Source organism: Triticum urartu, unplaced genomic scaffold (genome assembly GCF_056163025.1).
Source record: "Triticum urartu cultivar PI428250 unplaced genomic scaffold, HENAU_Tu73 scaffold2, whole genome shotgun sequence".
Taxonomy (NCBI): Eukaryota; Viridiplantae; Streptophyta; class Magnoliopsida; order Poales; family Poaceae; genus Triticum; species Triticum urartu.
In genome coordinates, this window is record NW_028260368.1 from 10781818 (window position 1) to 10809333 (window position 27516).

At 36.3% G+C, this 27516-nt stretch overlaps 5 non-coding genes across 5 annotated transcripts; 2 read left to right on the forward strand and 3 right to left on the reverse strand.

Moving 5' to 3' along the window:
* The first annotated feature begins 7101 nt into the window (after positions 1-7101).
* TRNAS-GGA (transfer RNA serine (anticodon GGA)) lies at positions 7102-7188 on the forward strand. The gene has a single exon. It is a non-coding gene; the product is annotated as a tRNA-Ser (tRNA).
* Positions 7189-8407: 1219 nt separating this feature from the next.
* On the reverse strand, positions 8408-8480 carry TRNAT-UGU (transfer RNA threonine (anticodon UGU)). Its single transcript has one exon. It is a non-coding gene; the product is annotated as a tRNA-Thr (tRNA).
* Positions 8481-10147: 1667 nt separating this feature from the next.
* TRNAF-GAA (transfer RNA phenylalanine (anticodon GAA)) lies at positions 10148-10220 on the forward strand. The gene has a single exon. It is a non-coding gene; the product is annotated as a tRNA-Phe (tRNA).
* Positions 10221-26869: 16649 nt separating this feature from the next.
* On the reverse strand, positions 26870-26943 carry TRNAW-CCA (transfer RNA tryptophan (anticodon CCA)). The gene has a single exon. It is a non-coding gene; the product is annotated as a tRNA-Trp (tRNA).
* A 139-nt stretch (positions 26944-27082) lies between these two features.
* Positions 27083-27156, reverse strand: TRNAP-UGG (transfer RNA proline (anticodon UGG)). Its single transcript has one exon. It is a non-coding gene; the product is annotated as a tRNA-Pro (tRNA).
* Between the last annotated feature and the right edge of the window lie 360 nt (positions 27157-27516).

Genomic DNA, 27516 nt, shown 5'->3' on the forward strand with positions numbered 1-27516 from the left:
TAAGAAAAGCGAATTACTATTCTCATTAACAGCATTCAACCATCCGGGCAACCATAGGCTTCGACCCGCATTGAAAGCGGGGCCATTCGTTGAAGATAAGAGTATATCGAACCCATATGTCGTCTTGCCATGAGCAGATTGTATCCATTGGGCAAATATAGGTTCGATCAAGATTTGCTTTTCTGGAGTACCAAAAGCAAGCATGACGTCGTTATGAACATAAAGGCCCAAGGTATGGAATCCTAGAAAGAGGCTAGCCCAACTTAAATGAGATATGATAGCTTCTTTATGGTCTAACATTCTTGCCAATACATTATCCTCATTCTGTTCCGGATTGTAATCCCTAATGAAAAAAATAGCTCCATGAGCAAAAGCCCCTGTCATGATGAACCCTGCAATATATTGGTGATGAGTATATAAAGCAGCTTGAGTAGTAAAGTCTTGTGCTATGAATGCATAAGGAGGTAAAGAGTACATATGTTGAGCTACTAAGGAAGTAATAACCCCTAAAGAAGCTAGAGCAAGACCTAACTGAAAATGAATCGAATTGTTGATTGTGTCATAAAGGCCCTTATGCCCACGCCCTAATCGACCCCCCGGAGGAGTATGCGCTTCTAAAAGATCTTTAATACTGTGCCCAATTCCGAAGTTAGTTCGATACATGTGACCGGCAATGAGAAAAATAAATGCAATAGCTAAATGATGGTGAGCCATATCGGTCAGCCACAAACTTTGTGTTTGTGGATGGAATCCCCCAAGAAGAGTTAGAATGGCAGTTCCCGCTCCTTGAGCGGTACCAAATAAATGATTACTCGAATCAGGGTTTTGGGCATAAAGATTCCATTGACCCGTCAAAAGGGGTCCCAACCCCTGGGGATAGGGTAATACATCTAAGAAATTATTCCATCGAACGTACTCCCCCCTGGATGCGGGAATAGCAACATGAACTAAATGTCCTGTCCAAGCCAAAGAACTTACCCCGAAAAGTCCTGACAAATGATGATTGAGACGAGATTCCGCGTTTTTGAACCACGAAAGGCTTGGTTTCCATTTGGGTTGTAGATGTAACCAACCCGCTATTAAGGACAGCGTAGAAAGAAATAATAGAAAAAGAGCTCCAGTATAAAGATCCTCATTGGTGCGTAATCCTATTGTATACCACCACTGATAAACTCCAGAATAAGCAATATTCACTGGACCAGCAGCACCTCCTCGAGTAAAGGCTTCCACAGCGGGTTGACCAAAATGAGGATCCCAAATCGCATGAGCAATAGGTCTTACGTGTAAAGGATCCTGTATCCATGATTCAAAATTTCCTTGCCAAGCTACATGAAACAGATTTCCGGACGTCCATAGAAAGATTATTGCTAATTGCCCAAAGTGAGAAGCAAAAATGTTCTGATAAAGACGTTCTTCAGTAATATCATCATGACTTTCGAAATCATGTGCGGTAGCAATACCAAACCAAATACGACGAGTAGTGGGGTCCTGAGCTAAGCCTTGGCTAAACCTGGGAAATCTTAATTCCATAATGCCTTTCAAATCCTCCTAGCCACTATCCTACTGCAATAATTCTCGCTAAGAAGAATGCCCATGTCGTGGCAATTCCACCCAGAAGGTAATGGGTTACTCCTACAGCGCGTCCTTGTATAATGCTCAAGGCTCTAGGCTGAGTAGCAGGAGCAACTTTTAATTTGTTATGAGCCCAAACGATAGATTCAATGAGTTCTTGCCAATAACCACGGCCGCTGAATAAAAACATTAAACTGAAGGCCCAGACAAAATGAGCACCTAAGAAAAAAAGACCATATGCAGATAATGAAGAACCATAAGACTGAATGACTTGCGATGCCTGTGCCCACAAGAAATCTCGAAGCCACCCATTAATCGTAATGGAACTCTGTGCAAAGTTTCCCCCTGTAATATGAGTTACCACCCCTTGATCACTTATAGTACCCCAAACATCCGACTGCATTTTCCAACTGAAATGGAAAATGACTACCGAAATTGCATTGTACATCCAGAATAAACCTAAGAAAACATGATCCCAGGCGGATACTTGACATGTTCCCCCTCGGCCAGGCCCATCGCAAGGAAAGCGAAAACCTAGATTTGCTTTATCGGGTATCAAACGGGAACTCCGAGCAAATAAAACACCTTTCAAAAGTATTAATACAGTCACATGTATGGTAAATGCATGAATGTGATGGACTAAAAAATCTGCGGTTCCTAATGGAATAGGTAACAAAGCCACTTTGCCACCTACTGCTACTAACTCGCCGCCTCCCCACGTTAAGCTAGTACTTGTTGTTGCACCAGGAGCTGTTACGCCAGGCGCAGTAGCATGGATATTTTGTACCCATTGAGCAAAGATAGGTTGTAATTGTATGGCAGTATCCGAAAACATATCTTGTGGACGGCCTAAAGCACTCATGGTATCATTATGAATGTACAAGCCAAAACTGTGAAAACCTAGAAATATACATACCCAGTTAAGGTGGGATATGATTGCATCGCGGTGTCTAAGGACGCGATCTAATAGATCGTTGTATCGAGTAGTTGGATCATAGTCTCTTACCATAAAAATTGCTGCATGTGCAGCAGCACCGACTATTAGAAATCCGCCAATCCACATGTGGTGTGTGAACAAGGAAAGTTGTGTACCATAGTCAGTAGCTAGGTATGGATAGGGAGGCATAGAATACATATGATGAGCTACAACAATGGTTGTAGAGCCTAGCATAGCTAGGTTAAGAGATAATTGAGCATGCCATGACGTTGTTAAGATTTCATAAAGACCCTTATGGCCTTGTCCTGTAAATGGGCCCTTGTGAGCCTCCAAAATATCTTTAAGTCCATGGCCAATACCCCAATTGGTCCTATACATATGACCTGCGATTAGGAAAAGAATAGCAATAGCTAAATGATGGTGCGCAATATCGGTCAGCCAGAGACCACCGGTTACTGGATCTAGTCCTCCGCGAAAAGTCAGAAATTCTGCGTATTTGGACCAATTTAAAGTGAAAAAAGGGGTTGCTCCTTCGGCAAAACTAGGATAAAGTTGAGCCAAAAGGTCCCGATTCAAGATAAATTCATGAGGAAGTGGTATCTCTTTAGGATCCACCCCAGCGTCAAGAAATTGGTTAATTGGTAAAGATACATGAATTTGGTGCCCCGCCCAAGAAAGAGACCCAAGTCCTAATAATCCCGCTAAGTGGTGATTCAACATGGATTCTACATCTTGGAACCAGGCCAATTTGGGAGCGGCTTTGTGATAATGGAACCAACCAGCAAAAAGCATTAACGCTGCAAAAATCAATGCACCAATTGCAGTACAATAGAGTTGTAATTCACTAGTTATTCCAGATGCTCGCCAAAGCTGAAAAAAACCAGAGGTTATTTGGATTCCTCGGAAACCCCCGCCTACATCACCATTCAATATTTCTTGCCCTACTATAGGCCAAACTACCTGAGCACTGGGTCCAATGTGAGTAGGATCACTTAGCCATGCTTCATAATTGGAAAAACGGGCGCCATGAAAGTACATGCCACTCAACCAAAGAAAGATAATGGAAAGTTGCCCGAAATGAGCACTAAAGACTTTTCGAGAAATCTCCTCCAAATCACCAGTATGACTATCGAAATCGTGAGCATCAGCATGTAGGTTCCAGATCCAAGTGGTAGTATCAGGGCCCTTAGCTAGTGTTCTTGAGAAATGGCCGGGTCTGGCCCATTCCTCAAAAGATGTTTTTACAGGATCCCTATCCACAACAATTTTTACTTCTGGTTCCGGCGAACGAATAATCATTAAGTCCTCCTCTTTCCGGACAAGACATACAAAGAGACCCGCCAACTGTCTTTTTAGTGAATCTTTGAAAGATATATATTTTGAAAGATAGATTTTGAAAGATAGATTTTGAAAGATAGATATTGTGATTAGTTCTTTTCTTTACTATCTACCATCCTTCTATTTTTTTTTTAGTTATTCACTGGAGCAATTATATATTGAAGTCAATCCGAGGCAAGTGTTCGGGTCTATTATGACATAAAGATTAGGTGCCTAACGGACATTGTTTATCTTGAAAAACAAATATTTCTCGACGTAAGAAAAAAATCTTTTTTATTTTTAATTTAAGAAACTAGTGTATTTTTTTTGAGGGCATAAGCTCCTATCTATATCTACTTTCCTTGAGCATAATATAGGGTTTTTTATTTGATTCTAAATTCCAAGATAACTCATTAGAATTATTAATAAGATGGTCCTAATATATTAGCAATATTTAGATTGCCCCCTCTTTTTATTCACTTTATTACTTCTATTCTAGACCCTATCCCTATGGTTTATTCTTATGAAATATCATATAAAATAGAAGGTATAAGAAATGGATATAATGAAATTCTTGATTCGATCTTACGACCTAATTTATTTGATTAATGGATCAACAACCAAACCACCCATTTTATGAAAAAGAAGGAGCATGGTCTTATTCAAATTCAAAGCGCTTCGTAATCTTCAACCAGTTCTGTGCTTCAATATAATTTCCCGGAGTAAGCGCTATAGCTTGTTTCCAATATTCAGCAGCTTGATCAAACCAAGCTTCCGCAATTTCCGAATCACCCTGTAGAATGGCCTGTTCTCCTCGGTCGGAATAGGAAGTTCCTTCCCTTAGAACCGTACTTGAGAGTTTCCTACCTCATACGGCTCAGAAATTGCTATCTGAATTTCCCCTATCTTAACTGAATTCGATTTATCAAAAATCGATCCAATTTGTTCTTGGGTTAAGCAGAAGAAATTAATTACCTAAGTTTCAAACCCTAATTTTTATCAATAATCAGTTTGATCTTTTTTCCCACCTTCAGAAGAATGAAGCATAGATAGATATAGAGCCTTCGTTCAAATTTTCTGAGAGGTAACTATCCCGGTTTCATATATGAAATCTCTATAGAATCCTTGAAAAAGACTTTTTTCCATAAGAAAGAAAAAAGAACTTACTATCTTTGGGATCTGATACTACACCGCTGCTTAATCCCTTAGTGGATCGGCTCTATTACATAAGCGGATTCCTAAATTTTGCCCCATATCATGGGATAAGTAAGCAGTTTTTTTTAGTTGTATCGACCCAGTCGCTCACTAATTGATCTTTACGGTGCTTTCTCTATCAATTTGAGAAACTTTATCCATAGAGTAGTAGTATAGGCCATACTTTCTTCGTTTTTTGATTCTCGTGAAGTGTCCTTCCTTCCTACAGCTGATAGGGAAAAATCGTTGTTTTTACGATCCCTATGTAGAAAGCCCTTTTTTTCTAGTATTTACTAGAAAATTTGATCCTCTCTTTTTTTTTTTTCTTTCTATAGTGGAGATAGTCGCACGTAATGACAGATCACGGCCATATTATTAAAAGCTTGCGGTAAGAAGGGGTTTCGTTCTAGTGCCCGGAAATAATATTCCAAAGCCTTTGTATGCTCTCCATTGCTTGTGTGTATAAGGCCTATGTTATAGAGTATATAACTTCGATCATAGGGATCGATTTCTAGTCGCGTAGCTTCATAATAATTTTGCAAAGCTTCCGCATAATTTCCTTCGGATTGAGCCAACATCCGTTACGGTCGTTCATTCTATTCAAAAAATCTCCGTTCCAAAACCGTACATGAGGTTTTCATCTCATACGGCTCCTCCCTTCTGTACATAATAGTACTAAGCGAAATAATCTATAGAATCAAAATAGAATTAGTCCCGTCTCATTATGAACCGAAAGGGGCTGGTATTTTTCCAAGAAATCTCTAGCCAACCTTCCCACAAGAGGTTTTTCTTAACACCAATGAATTCTATTAATGCTAGAGGAAAACGATAGCTCCAATAATTTCTTTGTTCTCAACGCCTCCTATTTAGAGGAATTAGCTACTTCAACGATCTTTGATGGTTATAGGGGTATCCAAAGTACAAACCTGATGGTTGTTTGTTATCCCAACCATTCTTCCCAGCCCTGATACCGATCAGGAAAGGGGTAATTTCTAACAAAGTTTTTCTCTTGTTGATTCCTATTTCTAGGTGTAGTGCTTTTCTCCCCTATGCTGCCTACGGATACTAATAGAGTAGGATTGGCCTGTAATCCATACCATACCATATCCTGTAGGTGTAACCTTTCGCTCAATACTCAAATCTACAATTGAAGTATCTGAAGCCGCATCAATCGAGGATACACGACGGAAGGAATTGTTAGTTCGCCTCACCTTCCCGAAGCGTGGGTTTGTTTGCTTTACAAATTTGGTTCTCTCTATGCCAACCCCCCTCTCTTTTTCGTAAGACTGAGGTATAGGTAGGGCTAAAAAAAAGCAAAAAAAAGAGTCAAATCGCACCATCTCTATAATAAGTAAATGCCTTTTTTTCTCCTGAGGTTGTCGGAATTATTCGCAATAAAATATTGGCTACAATTGAGGAGGTCTTATCAATGAAATTTCCATTTCCACGGGATCTAGGCATAATTCCCAACCCATTCTATATAGAATTGTTTTCATTCCTTCACAAAATAACATAAAAACAAACACATTCGATTCTTATAATTATAAATAGATTGATCCATATGCTCTACTCTAAATCCATATGCTTTAAATGGATAAGAGAGATATGGATTTTCCGCTCAGCTCAAATTGTATCCTTTTCCTTCTGCTTGGACACGAAGAGATATGAAATATTTGACTAAGACTGGATTTCATTCCACTTTCCTATTTCTGAACAACAACTTATGTTATCAACTATTTCGTGTTTTCAAAGTTATTAATTGTCTCATACCCTATTTTTGATTTCGATAGTATGGTGTAGCGTATCTTATGCAAACGGAATTCTAAGGTTTCTTTATTTTATTATGCAATAAGAAGAATTCTTCCATTTTCTTTTTCTTTAGTTGCGGGAAAACCCAAATTAAAACTTTTATTTTATAGCGAGCGCAATTTCTAGTAAAAAATCCTGTATCCTTCCACTTAGATCAAAAGGAATTTTTCCAATAGAACTATGGAACCCCCGAGTGGTTGCGGTTGTACCTGTACTGCAGGAATAAGAAAACTCGCTATTCACTCAGTTTATTTTCCATAATAAGTTATGTAGGAGAGATGGCCGAGCGGTTCAAGGCGTAGCATTGGAACTGCTATGTAGACTTTTGTTTACCGAGGGTTCGAATCCCTCTCTTTCCGTTTTTCTTAATTCATCAACGTTAAGGATCACAATGTATCAAATCAAATAACAATTTTTTCCAGCAATAATATAATATCTTATATTATCTTATTTTGATTTAATAGAAATTAGAAATTCTCTATAGCAAATTACTGTGGTATGTAAAATACACATAGAGGAAAAAAGAAAAAAGGATCCTAATCCTAGGGTTAATCAATTTTAGCTAGTTGATGGGAAAATACAAATTAATGGTAATGGTCTTAGGGCGATTTAGTTCGGGGAAAGGGGAAGGGGAAGAAAATTCTATGAACCTTTCCTTTTTTCGTTAAGTTCAAGTCTGACGAGAGTAATATTCTACAACTAACAACTCATTTATTTTGAGACCGACCCACTTCCTATCTAGGATTTTATTTACTAGTCCTTTATATTCCAACGTGTCAATCGCCAAATGCTTTGGCAATTTCCCCGGGTCCGATGAAGCAATATAATTTTGAACCAGACCTTTTGATCTTTGGTTATCTTTCGTAGTAATAATATCTCGGGGTTTGCAACGAAAACTTGGTATATTGACTATACGACCATTAACTAAAATATGTCTATGGTTGACTAATTGGCGGGCCCCAGGAATGGTTGAAGCCATACCCAATCGAAAAAGGATATTATCCAAACGCATTTCAAGTAATTGTAGTAAAACCTGGCCTGTTGACCTTTTTGCTTTTCCAGCGATATGTACATATCTAAGTAATTGTCGTTCTGTCAGACCATAATGAAAACGCAATTTCTGTTTTTCTTGAAGACGAATACGATATTGCTCCTTTTTCCCAGAATTGAATTTTTTTTTAAGATTACTTCCGGATTTAGGTGTTTTTCTAGTGAGTCCTGGTAAAGCTCCCAGACGGCGTATTTTTTTTAAACGAGGTCCTCGATAACGGGACATGAAGACTCCTTTTTTTATTTTATTGAAATTTCATTTTACACAATTAATTTCATTGTATTTACATTACAGAATACATCGAAATTAAAACTGAATTAAACTACAGGATAAACAGAGTAAAATCAACTAAAGTACCCCAAAAAATGGAATTTCATCAAAATCTTTTTTTTTTGTATATATATTATTTATTTTATTGTTTTGTATCTAGCAAAATTGTAAGGTAAAAAACATAAAAGATCCTGGATTCTCCATTTAATTCGGAAAAAAAGAGATTCTTGTTCGTAGAACATCGATAGAGAAAAAAAAGCCGACTATCGGATTTGAACCGATGACCCTCGCATTACAAATGCGATGCTCTAACCTCTGAGCTAAGTGGGCTTACATAACGGAAATAGTGTAACAAATAGAAATAGGTATAGTATAGGAAATCCGTAAAATCTCAGATATTAGTTATTAATCTTAGCTATTAACTAGTTCTAAATTTGAAGTTATACTTATAAAAATAAAAAAATACTAAAACTTCTTAAAGATAAAGTTAGCTTGATATGCTTAACTATAGGATATTAAAAAATAAAATTATAGAATTTATTGGTATTTTCATTCGATCATTATAGACTTTATTATTTGTTAATAATTTGAGGATTAATATTTCACTAAGGGGAACATAGAGTCAGAGTAAATAAAATTGCTAATTCTGATTAGAAAAAAAGAATAAATATCAAGCGTTATAGTATAATTTTGAATACTATAAAAAAGTAAGACGGGAGGTGGGGGAGATAAAAACTTTTGGATATATTGATTCGGATTGAATTGCAAATACATCAAGGATAGAATCAATTCAATTCTGAATTGCAATAAGCAAGCGAGGTCTCTCAAATAGAGTCGAACTGAACTGCTAGACTACGTTGAGTGATGAACTCAATGATTCAAAAAAAAAACTAAGAGATGGATGAAATTACACAAGGAATCCTGGTCTCAAAGAAGAGGGAAATGGGGATATGGCGAAATCGGTAGACGCTACGGACTTGATTGTATTGAGCCTTGGTATGGAAACCTGCTAAGTGGTAACTTCCAAATTCAGAGAAACCCTGGAATTAAAAAAGGGCAATCCTGAGCCAAATCCGTGTTTTGAGAAAACAAGGGGTTCTCGAACTAGAATACAAAGGAAAAGGATAGGTGCAGAGACTCAATGGAAGCTGTTCTAACGAATCGAGTTAATTACGTTGTGTTGTTAGTGGAATTCCTTCTAGTTCTAAATTAGAGAAAGAGGGGTTTTATACCTTATACATTTAATAAACACGTATAGATACTGACATAGCAAACGATTAATCACAGAACTCATATTATATTCTAATTATAATATAGGTTCTTTATCTTTTTTAAAAATGAAATTAGAAATGATAATGATTATGAAATAAAAAACTCATATCATAATTTTTTTTTTTCATTATTGTGAATCCACTCCAATCGAATATTGAATAATCAAATTCTTCAATTAAAATTCAAAGTTTTCGAGATCTTTAAAAAAGTGGATTAATCGGACGAGGACAAAGAGAGAGTCCCATTCTACATGTCAATACTGACAACAATGAAATTTCTAGTAAAAGGAAAATCCGTCGACTTTATAAGTTGTGAGGGTTCAAGTCCCTCTATCCCCAAATCCTCTTTTATTCCCTAACTATACTATATTATTATTATTTATCCTCTTTTTTTTTTTCTTTTTATCAATGCACTTTTTTTTCTTTTTATCAATGCAATGGGTTTAAGATTCATTAGCTTTCTCATTCTACTCTTTCACAAAGGAATGCGAAGAGAACTCAATGGATCTTATCCTATTCATTGAATAGATTTCTTTTTTATTAGAGTATCGGCAAGAAATCTTGGTTATTCACTCTATTTTTAAGTTTTATTTAAGTAAACCATGCACAATGCATAGGACTACCCCCCCCATTTTCAAATTTAAAATTTGAAATACTTTAATTAATTTTTAGTCCTTTTAATTGACATAGATACAAATACTCTACTAGGATGATGCACAAGAAAAGGTCAGGATAGCTCAGTTGGTAGAGCAGAGGACTGAAAATCCTCGTGTCACCAGTTCAAATCTGGTTCCTGGCAGAGAAAAAAAAAAAAAAGATCCACCGAATAGGTATTGATCCAAATACCTCGAGATGGATTGTGATACATATTCATTAATAATATTTATTCATCTAAGTGGATAAATCTATAATATAAATATAGAGGCACTTCTTTTTCTTTTTAAAGAAGTTTTAAAATATATCTTTTCTTTATGATAAAGAAGGGGGTGAGATTCCCCTTTATTTTTTTGCGTTTCTTAATTTTGTATTCCGCTATTCCGACGAATATTTTTTTAGTCTTGCTTATCTTTATCTTATCTTATTTTCCTAGTTGTGCTAAGTAATGTGCGCGGTACAAAGTTCCTGGTAGAGAACTTCTTTGAGTCATCCTATTTTTCTGTTCATATGAAGGAAATTAATATGCGATTTTCAAAATAGGGGAATCCAAATGAAACCCTTTTTTTGCTCAGTCTATCTGGAATGCTTTTGTATAATTAGGAATTAATTATAAATAGGTATTCCGTTTCATCTAGGAAAAGAACCTAAAAATATTCCTTGACTTGAATAAAATCTGGAGTTGTGTTGTATAAGTGAGCATGAATTTCTTATCATTCAATGAGCATCTTGTATTTCATAAAAATTGGGGGTTATATAATCCTTACGTAAGGGCCAGCCTATCCAACTTTCAGGCATTAGGATACGTTTAAGGCGCGGATGATTATCATAAGAGATTCCCACCATATCATAAGATTCGCGTTCTTGAAAATCGGCACTTCTCCAAATCCAGAAGACAGACGGAATTCTAGGATTATCCTTTTGGGCAAAGACTTTTATGCAGACTTCTTCTGGATTATCTATACCATATTGTATTCTCGTAAGATGATACACGCTAGCTAAAGATCCACCGGGTGCTACATCATAAGCACATTGGGAGCGTAAATAATTGTAACCATATACATATAAAATGACAGCAATGGAATCCCAATCCCCTGCTTTTATTTGTAAAGTCTCTATTCCTCGGTGATCAAAGCCCAAAGATCTATGAACCACCTCATGTTTGACTAGCCAATTAGATAACCAACCCTGCTGCATTGTCTTCATCTCTCCCTCTTTGTATAAATATTTCACATTTCGGATGCAAGTTTGAAAGATTGCCCTGCTTTTTATTTTTCTACACAAAAGAGCCCCTCTCCTAATTCACTAATTTGTAGGAAGGTACTGAACTTTTGGATTTGAAAAAAGTTTCAGAAGATATATCTAATGTAGATGGTGATTGATAGAGCAATTCTTGCTCATAAGTTCCTGTATGAGTACTGCGCCTAACATAAAGCTTGTGACTGGTAGTAAAACATCTATTTTTATTTTGAGATAGAGTTTGATCCTCAACTATTTCTCGCGATATCTTCTTACGAAGTTTTGTTAGGGCATCTATAACTGCCTCCGGTTTAGGTGGGCAGCCCGGCAAGTAGACATCCACAGGAATTAACTTATCAACTCCCCGAACAGTACTATAGGAATCCGTACTGAACATTCCCCCTGTAATAGTACAGGCTCCCATAGCAATGACGTATTTTGGTTCAGGCATTTGCTCGTATAATCTCACTAAAGAGGGAGCCATTTTCATTGTTACCGTACCGGCTGTTAAAATTAGGTCTGCTTGCCTAGGACTTGATCTTGGTACCAATCCATAACGATCAAAGTCGAATCGTGAGCCTATTAATGAAGCAAATTCAATGAAACAACAACTGGTACCGTATAGAAGGGGCCATAAACTGGAGAGTCTTGACCAATTCGAAAGATCATTTGGTGTAGTTGAAATAACAGAATTGGAACTTGTTTGGTCAAGTAAGGGAAACTCAATCAAATTCATAACTGTCTCAATAGAATCTTTTCCTTCTTTTTTTTTGTCTAAATATTCAGTTAAGACCATTCCAAGGCTCCTTTTCGCCATGCATAAACTAAACCAACAACTAAGATAAGCACGAAAATCAAAGCTTCGATAAAAACGGATACACCCAATACGTCGAAACTCATTGCCCAAGGGTATAGAAAGACGGTTTCCACATCAAAAACAACAAAAACGAGCGCAAACATATAATAGCGTATTCGGAATTGTACACAAGCCCCTCCCATGGGTTCTATACCCGATTCATAACTAGAAAGCTTCTCTGGTCCTTCACTAACCGGGGCTAAAAGTCCTGAAATCGAAAATGCCAAAATAGGAATAAGGCTTGCTATTATTAGAAATGTCCAAAAAATATCATATTCGTGAAGCAGAAACATAATGTACTCCCATTAATGTGGAATAGGCGGAACTTAAATTAGTCAATTCAATTCAGCATTGTCAATTTATCCAGAACTTCTCTCTTTTCCTCGGTGAAACAAGAATCTTTTTTGTTCAAACAAAAGCGCTTAGTTTAAGTTTAGCCTTTGTTTCCTCTGTGCTGCATCTTCTTTAAAGATTCATCCAATGGAATCCCAACTCCCTTTCTTTTGGATTTCCATTCTATTTAGATATGGTGTATGTAGATCTAATTCTTATATAAAGAAAACTTTCTCGTTTCACTTTGTCTCGCTTTCTCTAGAATCTCTAGAAAAAAGAATAGCTCTATCCTTTATTTAATATTTAATAATAAAATAATAAGAGACTATTAAATAAAAATGAGAATACTACTAAATTAGAACCTAATTAAGATAGTAGGACTAATCTATGCAGTATAATTAATGAGAAGTAATACTATAAAATAAAAATAAAGAACTCTATTTCAGAACTATGAGACAGAATATTCTGTTTTCTTATTTACTCTTTACTTTATTTTTTCTATTTAAAGTTGATCAATTTACATAATGTATCTATAAACAAAGTAATAAATATACTTAAAACAAAGTAGGAATTCGCAAAATGGATAAAATCATTGCAGTTATTATAGGGAAGTCTAGAGATATCCTATTTGAAGGAGGACGGGATTCAAATCAGGGAAAGGATCCTTTCTTCTATTGATTTGATAGAAATTCGTTTTTCTTTTCCTGTCTGTATGATTTTGATTTTCGATGAATGAGCCTTTGGTAATGCTTTTATCTCTATTCTATGTCGCAGGCGCCTATCCAGTCTATAAACAAATACTAATGAGAAAATGAAAACTATACTAAACTAAAGAAAACATAGGATAGAGATCCTAAAATCTAAAAAAGGGCATATTAGGGCTATACGGATTCGAACCGTAGACCTTCTCGGTAAAACAGATCAAACGGATTATTATCGAAATGATTTGAACTGTTTCAAAGACCCAACATGCATTTTTTTGCATTGGGCTCTTTCATAAACTGATTTAAAGATCAGTTAGTCCACCATAGTTTTTCTTTACGGAAAGATAATGAGATGGCTCCCTGTGCTCTGATTGATTTTTTGTATTATGATCTATCTAGGAGCAATACCAAAGTGTTTCAAAGGAGGATTACCTTGACTTAGGTCTGCCTCCGGTCTAAATTAAATCAACCTAAGTGAAATGGAGTCTCTATCGTTCCACTGCAAGAGTTAACTATGAGACTTCATACACCTTAAAGTTCATAGAACGAAAAGAAGTTTTTTGGAGGCCCTTATCCTCATTACGCCTAGCATTTAGTGGGCTGGATATTTACCTTATCAACTAGCAAATCCATAAGGGTTCTATTTGATTAGGCACCTGAATTGGCACCTGAATCGGACTGAACCGACTGTTTGTCAGGCTACTGTTCTCCTATTCTCTCGAATCTATGAAGTAAGACATTGATTTTGCAATAAGATCGATTATGTTCATTGCATAATAAGCTCCTTTGAAAAGCATTGGCGCACGTGTAAACGAGTTGCTCTACCGAACTGAGCTATAGCCCTTATCAGAGATATCTTAACATATAGATAATTTCTTGTCAAGATGAATATTTTCTAATGCCAGAGGATACCCCTTTGATCTGTATCTGTTTAGTATTTAGTTTAGTATTTAGTATATAACAGACCAATAACAGAGCGGTATTGCTTAGAAAAGGGATTCAATATATAATCGATCGAAGTAATGGGTCTTCCTTTGTGGTGATAAATTGCCTACTTAACTCAGTGGTTAGAGTATTGCTTTCATACGGCGGGAGTCATTGGTTCAAATCCAATAGTAGGTAAGTAGGTAGAAAAATTACTAGATAGCATTGGACTTACTTCGCTTCGCTATCTAATAACTTTTTCTACCCCTCTTCCCTTTTTCTTTGTATCAACTATAAACCACTGGATTGTCTTCAATTGGATGGGGGAATCCAATTGACAGCCTCGATTCGTATCCTAGCTCGTCTGAGAGCGAGCTTCGCTTCAACCAAATCTTTCGTACCCTCAGCTTTACTCAAGTTAGCTTCGGCTATTTCAAGTGCCTTTTGAGCTTCTTCCGGATCAATATCACTACCCAGTTCCGCATCATTTCCTAAAATGATGATCTCATTATTAACTATTCTCGCAAAACCGCTCCACAGAATCGCTGTTAACCATTGGTCGTTGAGGAGGCGTATTCTCAAAGGACCCATATCTACTGCTGTGTTAATGGGGGCGTGGTTTGGTAATACGCCAATTTGGCCACTATTAGTGGATAAAATGATTTCTTTCACTTCACAATCCCAAATAATTCGCTTAGGAGTCAGTACATAAAGATTTAATTTCATTTCTTCGATTTGTTCTCCTCTTCTAAGGTTATAGCTTTCGTGCTAGCTTCATCGATGTTACCCACCAAATAAAAAGCCTGTTCAGGTAGGCCGTCTAATTCTCCGGAAAGGATTAGTTGAAATCCCCTAATAGTTTCCGCAAGAGCAACATACTTTCCTGGAGAACCAGTAAAAACTTCTGCCACAAAGAACGGTTGTGATAAGAAACGCTCAATTTTTCTTGCTCTTGCTACAGTTAAACGATCCTCTTCCGATAATTCATCCAAGCCAAGAATTGCGATAATGTCCTGAAGTTCTTTGTAACGTTGTAAAGTTTCCTTAACTCTTTGCGCAGTTTCATAATGTTCGTTGCCAACGATCCGAGGCTGTAACATAGTCGAGGTTGAATCTAAAGGATCTACTGCTGGATAAATACCCTTGGAAGCTAATCCTCTGGAAAGTACGGTAGTAGCATCCAAATGTGCAAATGTTGTGGCAGGGGCAGGGTCGGTCAAATCGTCTGCAGGTACATAAACTGCTTGAATCGAAGTTATAGATCCCTTTTTAGTAGAAGCAATTCTTTCTTGCAAAGAACCCATTTCTGTACTAAGAGTAGGTTGATAACCCACTGCGGAGGGCATTCTCCCTAATAAAGCGGATACCTCTGATCCTGCTTGAACAAAACGAAAGATATTATCGATAAATAAAAGCACGTCTTGCTTATTAACATCTCGGAAATATTCCGCCATAGTTAGGGCAGTTAAACCAACTCTCATACGAGCTCCCGGTGGTTCATTCATTTGGCCATAGACTAGAGCTACCTTTGATTCCTCAATATTTTTTTCATTAATTACTCCGGATTCCTTCATTTCCATATAAAGATCATTTCCTTCACGAGTCCGTTCCCCTACTCCACCGAATACGGATACGCCCCCATGAGCTTTAGCAATGTTATTGATTAATTCCATGATCAGTACTGTTTTACCTACTCCAGCCCCCCCAAATAGTCCTATTTTTCCTCCACGTCGATAAGGAGCTAAAAGATCGACGACCTTAATACCTGTTTCAAAGATGGATAATTTCGTATCTAACTCGATAAAGGCAGGCGCAGATCTATGAATAGGGAACGTTGCACTACTATCTACAGGACCCAAATTGTCAACAGGCTCCCCAAGAACGTTGAAAATTCGTCCGAGAGTAGCTCCACCGACCGGAACACTGAGAGGAGCTCCCGTGTCAATCACTTCCATTCCTCTCATCAACCCGTCCGTAGCACTCATAGCTACAGCTCTAACTCGATTATTTCCTAATAATTGTTGTACCTCACAAGTCACATTAATTTGCTTATCGGCAGTGTCTCTACTCTGGACTACCAAAGCGTTATAAATATAAGGTAACTTGCCTGGGGGAAAAGTGACATCCAGCACGGGTCCAATAATTTGATCGATACGACCTGTACTTTTTTCTTCAATTGTGGAAACCCCGGGAGGAGAAGTAGTAGGATTGGTTCTCATAATTATCACATAATTAAAAAAAAGGAATTTGTCGAAATTTTTCTTTTTTTATTGTTGAATAATGCCAAATCAAATCAAAAAAAATCCAAAAGTAAAAAGGAAATGAATTAGTTAATTCAATAAGAGAGAAAAGGGGACCAGGACTTGATTTCGTTGCCCAAGCGAATCCCATTCAATCGTTTACTCATGGAATGAGTCCATTGGAAAGTTCAATCAATCTTTTTTTTCATATACATTTTGCCTTTTGTGGAGGATCTGTGCCTACTCTACTTTCCTATCTAGGACTTCGATATACAAAATATATACTACTGTGAAGCATAGATTGCTGTCAACAAAGAATTTTATTAGTATTTAGTTAGGTATTTGCATTCAAAATAAGAAAAGAGAACTATTAAGAACTTGTAAAATAAGGATTAGGAATTAATTTGGGTTGCGCTATATCTATCAAAGAGTATACAATAATTATGGATTTGGTAAATCAAATCCATGGTTTAATAACGAACCGTGTTAACTTACCATAACAACAACTCAATTCCTATCGAATTCCTATATTGGAATTCCTATAGGATAGAACATACACAGGGTGTACGCATTATATATGAATGAAACATATTCATTAACCTAAGCATGCCCTCAATTTTCTTTAATGAGTTGATATTATATTAATTGAATATCCTTTTTGTTTTACGAGATTTTTGCTAAAGTTTCATTTACGCCTAATTAACATCGAGTAGACCCTGTTATTGTGAGAATTCTTAATTCAAGAGTTATAGGGAGGGACTTATGTCACCACAAACAGAAACTAAAGCAGGTGTTGGATTTCAAGCTGGTGTTAAAGATTATAAATTGACTTACTACACCCCAGAGTATGAAACTAAGGATACTGATATCTTGGCAGCATTCCGAGTAAGTCCTCAGCCTGGGGTTCCGCCCGAAGAAGCAGGGGCTGCAGTAGCTGCCGAATCTTCTACTGGTACATGGACAACTGTTTGGACTGATGGACTTACCAGTCTTGATCGTTACAAAGGACGATGCTATCACATCGAGCCTGTTGCTGGGGAAGACAACCAATGGATCTGTTATGTAGCTTATCCATTAGACCTATTTGAAGAGGGTTCCGTTACTAACATGTTTACTTCCATTGTAGGTAACGTATTTGGTTTCAAAGCCCTACGTGCTCTACGTTTGGAGGATCTACGAATTCCCCCTACTTATTCAAAAACTTTCCAAGGCCCGCCTCATGGTATCCAAGTTGAAAGAGATAAGTTGAACAAGTACGGTCGTCCTTTATTGGGATGTACTATTAAACCAAAATTGGGATTATCCGCAAAAAATTATGGTAGAGCGTGTTATGAGTGTCTACGTGGTGGACTTGATTTTACCAAAGATGATGAAAACGTAAACTCACAACCATTTATGCGCTGGAGAGACCGTTTTGTCTTTTGTGCCGAAGCTATTTATAAATCACAGGCCGAAACCGGTGAAATCAAGGGGCATTACTTGAATGCGACTGCGGGTACATGTGAAGAAATGATTAAGAGAGCTGTATTTGCAAGAGAATTAGGGGTTCCTATTGTAATGCATGACTACTTAACTGGGGGATTCACCGCAAATACTACTTTGGCTCATTATTGCCGCGACAATGGCCTACTTCTTCACATTCACCGTGCAATGCATGCAGTTATTGATAGACAGAAAAATCATGGTATGCATTTCCGTGTATTAGCTAAAGCATTGCGTATGTCTGGGGGAGATCATATCCACTCCGGTACAGTAGTAGGTAAGTTAGAAGGGGAACGCGAAATGACTTTAGGTTTTGTTGATTTATTGCGCGATGATTTTATTGAAAAAGATCGTGCTCGCGGTATCTTTTTCACTCAGGACTGGGTATCCATGCCAGGTGTTATACCGGTAGCTTCAGGTGGTATTCATGTTTGGCATATGCCAGCTCTGACCGAAATCTTTGGGGACGATTCTGTATTACAATTTGGTGGAGGAACTTTAGGACATCCTTGGGGAAAATGCACCTGGTGCAGCAGCTAATCGAGTGGCTTTAGAAGCCTGTGTACAAGCTCGTAACGAAGGGCGCGATCTTGCTCGCGAAGGTAATGAAATTATCCGAGCAGCTTGCAAATGGAGTCCTGAACTAGCCGCAGCTTGTGAAGTATGGAAGGCGATCAAATTCGAGTTCGAGCCGGTAGATACTATTGATTAACTAGATAAAACTAAAGATAAAGAAGGTATAAATAAAAAAGAAACGAAATAAAAAGAGAAAAAAATCAGTTATGAAATGCAGTAATTCTTCTTTATTCTTCTAATTGATTGCAATTAAACTCGGCTCAATCTTTTTAGAAAAAAAAGATTGAGCCGAATAAAAATAGATCATGATATGATCATGAGACTTGACAAATTGAGATTCGTCTATTCTATATATCTAGAATATATATATTAAGGTATAATACAATAAAGAAATACAAATAAAATAATAAAATAATAAAATATAGTATTATCATATGATAATGATAATGGAATCAAATACGCAGTATTTACAGAAAAAAGTCTTCGTTTATTGGGAAAGAATCAATATACTTTTAATGTCGAATCGGGATTCACTAAGACAGAAATAAAGCATTGGGTCGAACTCTTCTTTGGTGTTAAGGTGGTAGCTGTGAATAGCCATCGACTACCTGGAAAAGGTAGAAGAATAGGACCTATTCTGGGCCATACAATGCATTACAGACGTATGATCATTACCCTTCAACCGGGTTATTCTATTCCACTTCTAGATAGAGAAAAAAACTAAAGGAGAATGAATGAAAAAAGACATAGTTTGGAAGTTAGACCTTTTTATAGGACTCTCTTTCAATTTCAAAAAAGAGGACGTTTGAAACTTTTAACAGGCGTAATCGTGAGTCAACAAGTGACTCGAACTGTGTGTAAAAAAAGAAGCATTTTTTTTTTTTCAAAATGCTAGAACTAGATAAGGAAGTTTTCTATAACCTTGAGAAAAAGGATAAAAAGGTAGTTTTTTTTTAGTTTATGACTCCGATCAAGAGCGAGAAATCCTTGATTTGGGATTGGACATAGAACCTGGACCCATCGTAGAGACGTTTAGTTCAAAAGAAAGGATCGTATCCTGATGGTAAGAATTATACTTTCGTGGAAATACAGCGCTATAGACTTCAATGCGGTAGAGTAGACGTTTTGTTTCTAATTTTTCTGGACCAAACCTCCGCTCCGACCCAACGATACAATGAATTTTTTCTGTTCATATTCATAAATAAAAAAGATTCGGAATCGCAATGCTACTATATGCGTCCAGAGGAGTATTTGGAATAATATTCTTCTATAATCCATTATTGCGGGGGGTCTTACTAACAGGGCTTCGCTGCACGGGACAGGTCTTCGTCGAAAAGCTAACTCCACCCGGCATTTTCATACCCTTTCTTTGGGTGGTATATCGCCTTTTAAAGTCTAAGAGGGTAGTAGGGGATCTATAGTAGGTAAGATAATTTGCCCTTTGATTTTGATTGAATATACTATTTTTCCGCCTTTACCACGCATTATTGTATGCGCTTCTAGAGAAGTATGTATGCAGGAAGTAAATTCTAACCGCTTTCTTTTGAATCCAATTTCAAATTAGATTAGAAAGATAGAAAGGCCATGAGGATGGGAAAATCAAAATAAAATCTTTTTAATTAGTTCTCCTTTTTTGGAATTTTCTTATTATCCTTTCATTTTTTTTACAGAATATTTTTCAAACTAAAAATAAAAAATACAATACAATAGTCAATATTCCTTATAATAGATATACTTAATTATATCATAAGAATCTTAAGATATTTTTCGACTAGATAGAAATAGTAAATTTGAATTGAGACACCTATTCCATGACGGATTTAAACTTACCTTCTATTTTCGTGCCTTTAGTAGGCTTAGTATTTCCGGCAATTGCAATGACTTCTTTATTTCTTTATGTGCAAAAAAATAAGATTGTCTAGTATTTTTTAGTGTAAGTAATATAATATGGTAGGGTATGTGGCTTTTTCTACACACACTTTCTACACACAAATGAAAAACGGTTATGGATGCGGATATAGGCTACGAGCATAAATGCATGAATATGCAGAGCCAGGTATAGCGAGTTTTATTTTATTTATTTTAATTGAATCAACGAATATTTTTTGAATAGAAAGTCAATGTATCTAACCTATTATTTCACAGGAGTACTAGTTGCTGAAGGCGATTTCAGAATCAAAAAAAGTAAAGTCAAAATTATTTAGCTTATTCTCTCAATTTCAATCGACCGCTGCTGGATTTAGTATATCTAATATGAATTGGCGATCAGAACACATATGGGTAGAACTTCTAAAAGGTTCTCGAAAAAGGGGTAATTTTTTCTGGGCCTGTATTCTTTTTCTAGGTTCACTAGGATTCTTATCGGTTGGGATTTCCAGTTATCTTGGTAAGAATATTATATCTATACTTCCATCTCAAGAAATTCTTTTTTTTCCGCAGGGGGTCGTGATGTCTTTCTACGGAATCGCAGGCCTATTCATTAGCTCCTACTTGTGGTGTACTATTTTGTGGAATGTAGGTAGTGGTTATGACCGATTCGATAGAAAAGAGGGAATAGTGTGCATTTTTCGTTGGGGATTCCCTGGAATAAAACGTCGCGTCTTCCTTCGATTCCTTATGCGGGATATCCAATCAATTAGAATTCAGGTTAAAGAGGGTCTTTATCCTCGTCGTATTCTTTATATGGAAATCCGGGGCCAGGGGATCATTCCCTTGACTCGTACTGATGATAAATTTTTTACTCCACGAGAAATTGAACAAAAAGCTGCCGAATTGGCCTATTTCTTGCGCGTACCAATTGAAGTATTTTGAGGTATCTTTTTTGAACTGAGTTGAATGAAGAAAAGAAGAATTGGAAGAAGAAAAGTTTTCTCAACACAGGGAGGAAGTCCCTTCTAAATTGGATTTGTTATTGTAAGGGGATTTTTAAGTATTTATCTAAAGGAAGGAACAAACGAGGATAAGAGAAATTTGCTTTTAATTTTTTTTTATCCAAGTTAGATATATCGCATACTATTCTTCCTTTTTCATCCGAAAGGGCTTTTTTTTTATTCTATTTCACTATTTCATTCCATCTAGATCTAAGAAAGAACCCAATGCACTGAAATTCCACTAATAACTAATATACAAAAAAGAAGAATAGATACAGGGTATCAAACCTATAGAGTTTTTGCTTCAAAGAAATAGAAATATCATGAAATAGAAATATCATCATATAGAGTCAGGGAATGGAATAGAGTCAGCGAATGAAGCATATTCATTAACAACTCCATTTACAGATCAAAAATGAAAAAAAAGAAAGCATTGCCTTCTTTACTATATCTTGTATTTATCGTACTTTTGCCTTGGGGGGTCTCTTCCTCATTTAACAAATGTCTGGAACTTTGGATTAAGAATTGGTGGAATACCAGGCAATCCGAAACTCTCTTAACTGATATTCAAGAGAAAAGGATTCTAGAAAGATTCATAGAATTAGAAGAACTTTCTCTCTTGGACGAGATGATAAAAGGGAAACTAAAGACACATGTACAAAAACCTCCTACAGGAATACACAAGGAAATAATACAATGGGTCAAAATAAATAATGAGGATCATCTCCATACCATTTTGCATTTCTCGACAAATATAATCTGTTTGGCTATTCTAAGTGGTTCTTTTTTTCTGGGTAAAGAGGAACTTGTCATTTTGAATTCTTGGGTTCAGGAATTCTTCTATAATTTAAATGACTCAATAAAAGCTTTTTTTATTCTTTTAGTTACTGATTTTTTTGTTGGATTTCACTCCACCCGTGGTTGGGAACTAGTAATTCGTTGGGTCTACAACGATTTTGGATGGGCTCCTAACGAGCTTATTTTCACTATTTTTGTTTGTAGTTTTCCAGTAATTCTAGATACATGTTTGAAATTTTGGGTCTTTTTTTGTTTAAATCGTCTATCTCCTTCGCTTGTAGTCATTTATCATTCAATTAGTGAAGCATAAATTCATTTGATCTCCGATATTAATATTAATCAAATTAGCAAGCATCTTTTTTTAGAAAGAAAGCCCTTTTCCATTTTAGCAAAATTCTTTCTATTTATACCTACTTTAAGGTATTCATCATTGCAGTACAACTGTTGCAGTAGAATGACAACAGATTCGTGTATAGGGAACTAGATTAGCTTAGCTACCTATCTAATTTATTGTAGAAATTCTGGGATCTGCGATTGGACATGGAAAATAGAAATACTTTTTCTTGGGTAAAGGAACAGATAACTCGATCGATTTCTGTATCGATCATGATATACGTAATAACTCGGACATCTATTTCAAATGCATATCCCATTTTTGCGCAGCAGGGTTATGAAAACCCACGAGAAGCAACTGGACGAATTGTATGTGCCAATTGCCATTTAGCTAGCAAGCCCGTCGATATTGAAGTTCCCCAAGCTGTGCTTCCCGATACTGTATTTGAAGCAGTTCTTCGAATTCCTTATGATATGCAATTGAAACAAGTTCTTGCTAATGGAAAAAAGGGAGGGTTGAATGTAGGTGCTGTTCTTATTTTGCCCGAGGGATTCGAATTAGCGCCGCCCGATCGTATTTCCCCTGAGTTAAAAGAAAAGATAGGAAATCTTGCTTTTCAGAGTTATCGTCCCGATAAAAAAAACATTCTTGTGATAGGCCCTGTTCCCGGTAAGAAATATAGTGAAATTGTCTTTCCCATTCTTTCCCCTGATCCTGCTACGAAGAAAGATGCTCATTTCTTAAAATATCCCATATATGTAGGGGGAAACCGAGGAAGAGGACAGATCTATCCTGATGGTAGCAAGAGTAACAATACAGTCTATAATGCTACGTCAACAGGTATAGTAAGAAAAATACTACGTAAAGAAAAGGGGGGGTATGAAATATCCATAGTTGATGCATCAGATGGACGCCAAGTGATTGATATTATACCTCCCGGACCAGAACTTCTTGTTTCAGAGGGGGAATCCATCAAGCTTGATCAACCATTAACAAGCAATCCTAATGTGGGAGGTTTTGGTCAGGGGGACGCAGAAATCGTGCTTCAGGATCCATTACGTGTCCAAGGCCTTTTGTTCTTCTTCGCATCCGTTATTTTGGCACAAGTTTTTTTGGTTCTCAAAAAGAAACAGTTTGAAAAGGTTCAATTGTACGAAATGAATTTCTAGGTCCCGGGATTTCTTACCATCAAGTTGGTAAAAAGCCTCGATTTATTGGCAATTGCTAGAATTATCTATGATCTATTTTGGAAATCCTTTTTTTGTTTAGACTGCTTTTTGTTTATGAGATGTCTGGAATTCCTTATTTATATCCCATGCAAAAGAAGAGAATCCAAGGCAAAGGCGAGAACAATCAAATTAAAATTTCTTCTTTTTCGGAGGGATTGCAGGTCTTCTTAATCGTCTATTCGGCACAAGAAAAAGCCTTTTTCTTGTGCCGATTCTTCTTGTATCAAAATAAGAATCCTTTTTCTTCCTAATTCGTCAAAGATTACTATTTCTTCTTTATTCGGGTCTGTCTCTTGGACCTCTTTTTCTTTTGCTTAGGTTTAGCCGAGGTAGTGGACAAACAGAGGGGAAGAAAATATGGCGGGGGAAAAATTTCTTGTGATTGTGAGCAAATTGCTTGGCTTGTTTAATTAAGTTCAACTTCAAATTTACAGAAATTTTGCAAAAAAAAAGTAAACTCTTCCATTGAAGGTTTTTTTATTTTTAGGCTAGTTGAATAGTTTTGATTAAGGTTTTATTAGTTTATTACTCGAAACTAAATCAAGGATTTTCAGGATACTTCCTTCGTGGAATAAGATATTGGATCCTCGAGTGATCTCTTTTTCTTGTTGCTTCATAAGAGTGAATCGAATAGATTCAATTCGCGTTATAAGAGTAAAATAAAAATTCCGCGGGTCCTTTCCGCTCTAATCAGATAAAGGGGGGTAAGGACCCGCTAAGCTCCTACTTTTTCATGTTTACAATCTGGTCCCTCCGATTACTATAGAGATGAACCCAATCCAGAATATGAACCATAAAAGAAAACACCTACTAAACCAATCACAGCAATACCAGCTACAGTACCTATCAGCCAAAGAGGAATTCTTCCAGTAGTATCGGCCATTTCCCCTACTTTCCTCCACATTTTATCAATTGGTCATGCTAGAGACAAAAACAGTCATGGGTAGTTATAAGGATGGTATCCTTCCAAATGGGATAAGAGAATTCTTATTAGTCTCTTTCTTTCTCTCAATTGAAGAAGTAATTGGAAAATAAAACAGCAAGTACAAAAATGAGTAATAAACCCCAGTATAGACTGGTACGATTCAATTCAACATTTTGTTCATTCGGGTTTGATTGTGTCATAGTTCTATAGTTGGAATTTGTTTTATCGTTGGATGAACTGCATTGCTGATATTGATCCCAAGAAAAAAACAGTAGGTACAGCTAGTCCGTGAATAGCCAGCCATCGCACTGTAAAAATAGGATAGGTTCGATCTATGGTCATTGAGGGCCTCCTAAAAGGATCTACTAAATTCATCGAGTTGTTCTAAAGAATCAAAACGGTCGGTTATTAACGGAATTCCTTGTCGGCTTTCCGTGAAATACTCGTTTGGCCTAGGACTTCCAAACACGTCATAAGCTAAACCCGTACTGACAAATAACCAACCCGCAATGAATAGGGAAGGTATAGTAATGCTATGAATAACCCAGTATCGAATACTGGTAATAATATCAGCAAAAGAACGTTCTCCCGTGCTTCCAGACATGCTGAACTCCCAAAATTTTTGTACATTCAAAAAAGGAATTGATTCCGTAAAAGATGGGATCGACCAGTAAATAGAAAATTACTGATATTTCATCCTTGTGAGATTGTCAATTTTGTACCAAAGGTGTATTTTGAGTATACCGAATTAGTATAGCTATCCTTCCTATGGCACAGCAATCTGGTTTTGCCTGGTTCCGAAACATAATTACTTTTTTATTTTTTTTTTGTCTATAGGTAAGCTATATGTTATTCAAGGCATCAATAGAAAACCCCATTTTTGTAGGTTCTACTTACTTTTCATTGGCTTCGGAATAATAGAGTAATTCGGAATAGCAGCCAAAATCTTGGGAAAATCTAAGTTAATGATCAATAGGTTTGGATAAATAATTTAGGAAGGATATTCTCATACTGACACAATACAAGGACAAGTATATGTGAAATCTATCCTTTCATAATTCGTAATTCATCCTTGTATTGTTTGTTGGATTAGGTCTAACTTTCTTGACCAAACTGCGAGCGCGGAACTTTACGAGATGAAATAGGGAAAGACAGAAGATAGAATAGAACTTAAAAGGATAATTGAAGTGACTCGTCTTCGAATCTACTTTGGTTGGAGTTCGAAAAAGGAATAAAAATAAAGTAAATTCAAGGAAGAGCTTTCTTTTTTTTTTTTTTTTAACAGCCCCTTGGCAGGTCGTGGAATGCTTTTGTTCTCCTCTTATTCCATATGGAATACAATCAGTTAAAATAAGAAGGAATAGGGGAATATTCGATCGTTCACTCCAAAAAGAGGGTCCTATTGAAAAAGAAATTATCCAAAATAGAAAGAAGTTTTTTTTTTCAAATTCAATTGTTTATTTATCTCTTATTCAAAAATTTCCCTGAAAATTGAATTTCTTTTTTTCATTCAATGGGGTTAGATGATCTAGTTCTTAATATTATTACTTTACTCAATTGACAAATTCCACAACAAATCTCTTGATTCGGAATTAGGGACTCATGTATCATCTGATGAATCCACTTTCTTTTACACTTCTGTATCTTACTCTATCTTGTTTTTTAGTATTATCTAAAATAACTGATGAATTATGAATTTTCCATAACTTAGGTAAATGCTTTACCAACATATGTAGTGTAGTAAAAAAAAATAAATGGAATTTAACTCTTTCATGCTTACTTTAACTAGTTATTTTGGTTTTCTACTGGCTGCTTTAACTATAACCCCAGCTCTATTTATTGGCTTGAACAAGATACGCCTTATTTGAATTGACTGAATAATTATAATTCAGAAAAGAAAAATCTTTCTTTGGGATTCCTGGCATTCTACGACTCTTTTCCAGACTAATTAGGAATTCTTTTCTTGGTCATTGAGATTCGTGGATAATTTAGAGTACTATTTAGGGATAGATCGTACCTCTTTTTTTATCCCCTCGAACAAATCGAAATGATTGAAGTTTTTCTATTTGGAATCGTCTTAGGCCTAATTCCTATTACTTTAGCGGGATTATTCGTGACTGCGTATTTGCAATACAGGCGTGGGGATCAGTTGGATCTTTGATTGAGTCATTTTTTTTTTTTGATTGACCTCCTCCAGACCAGAGAGGAGGTCAAATTGAAATTGGAGTTACAATTCAATTTTGTTAAGTTATTTTACTCTGCTTCGACATAAAATAGATGGAATCACGCTCTGTAGGATTTGAACCTACGACATCGGGTTTTGGAGACCCGCGTTCTACCGAACTGAACTAAGAGCGCTTTCATTCATTCAAAAAGAAAATCTTTTTCTATTCCTAATGTATCTCACGTACGTATAGTCTCCACAAATTCAAGTTATACCCACTTTACTTTAATTGATCTCGTCGCTACTGCCTATAAAGAAGAAAGAAGTAATAGGTAGGGATGACAGGATTTGAACCTGTGACATTTTGTACCCAAAACAAACGCGCTACCAAGCTGCGCTACATCCCTTTTCCAAATTAAATTGTTGTACAATGCCATTGTACACAATTCCTGTCTTCTTTTCCACATCATAATTTTCTTCTTCTTTCTTTCTCTATCTATATATAGAACCCTCGTGTCATTTCTTCTTTTTGGTCTCATATAATTAAGGAATTATATACATATAAAATCCAATATAATTTCGCCTATAAAAGAAGGATTACTTTTCCTTGGTAATATATAGGAAGAAGGGGTCATCTTTTTCTTTTTTAGGGATAGGAAAATTTCGTCGATATGGTTCATTTTATATATAGCATAACAATCTTGGGCAAGAGTTTATGATCATATATGTATTCCAACAAGGAAGGAGGATTTTCAATGCGGGATATA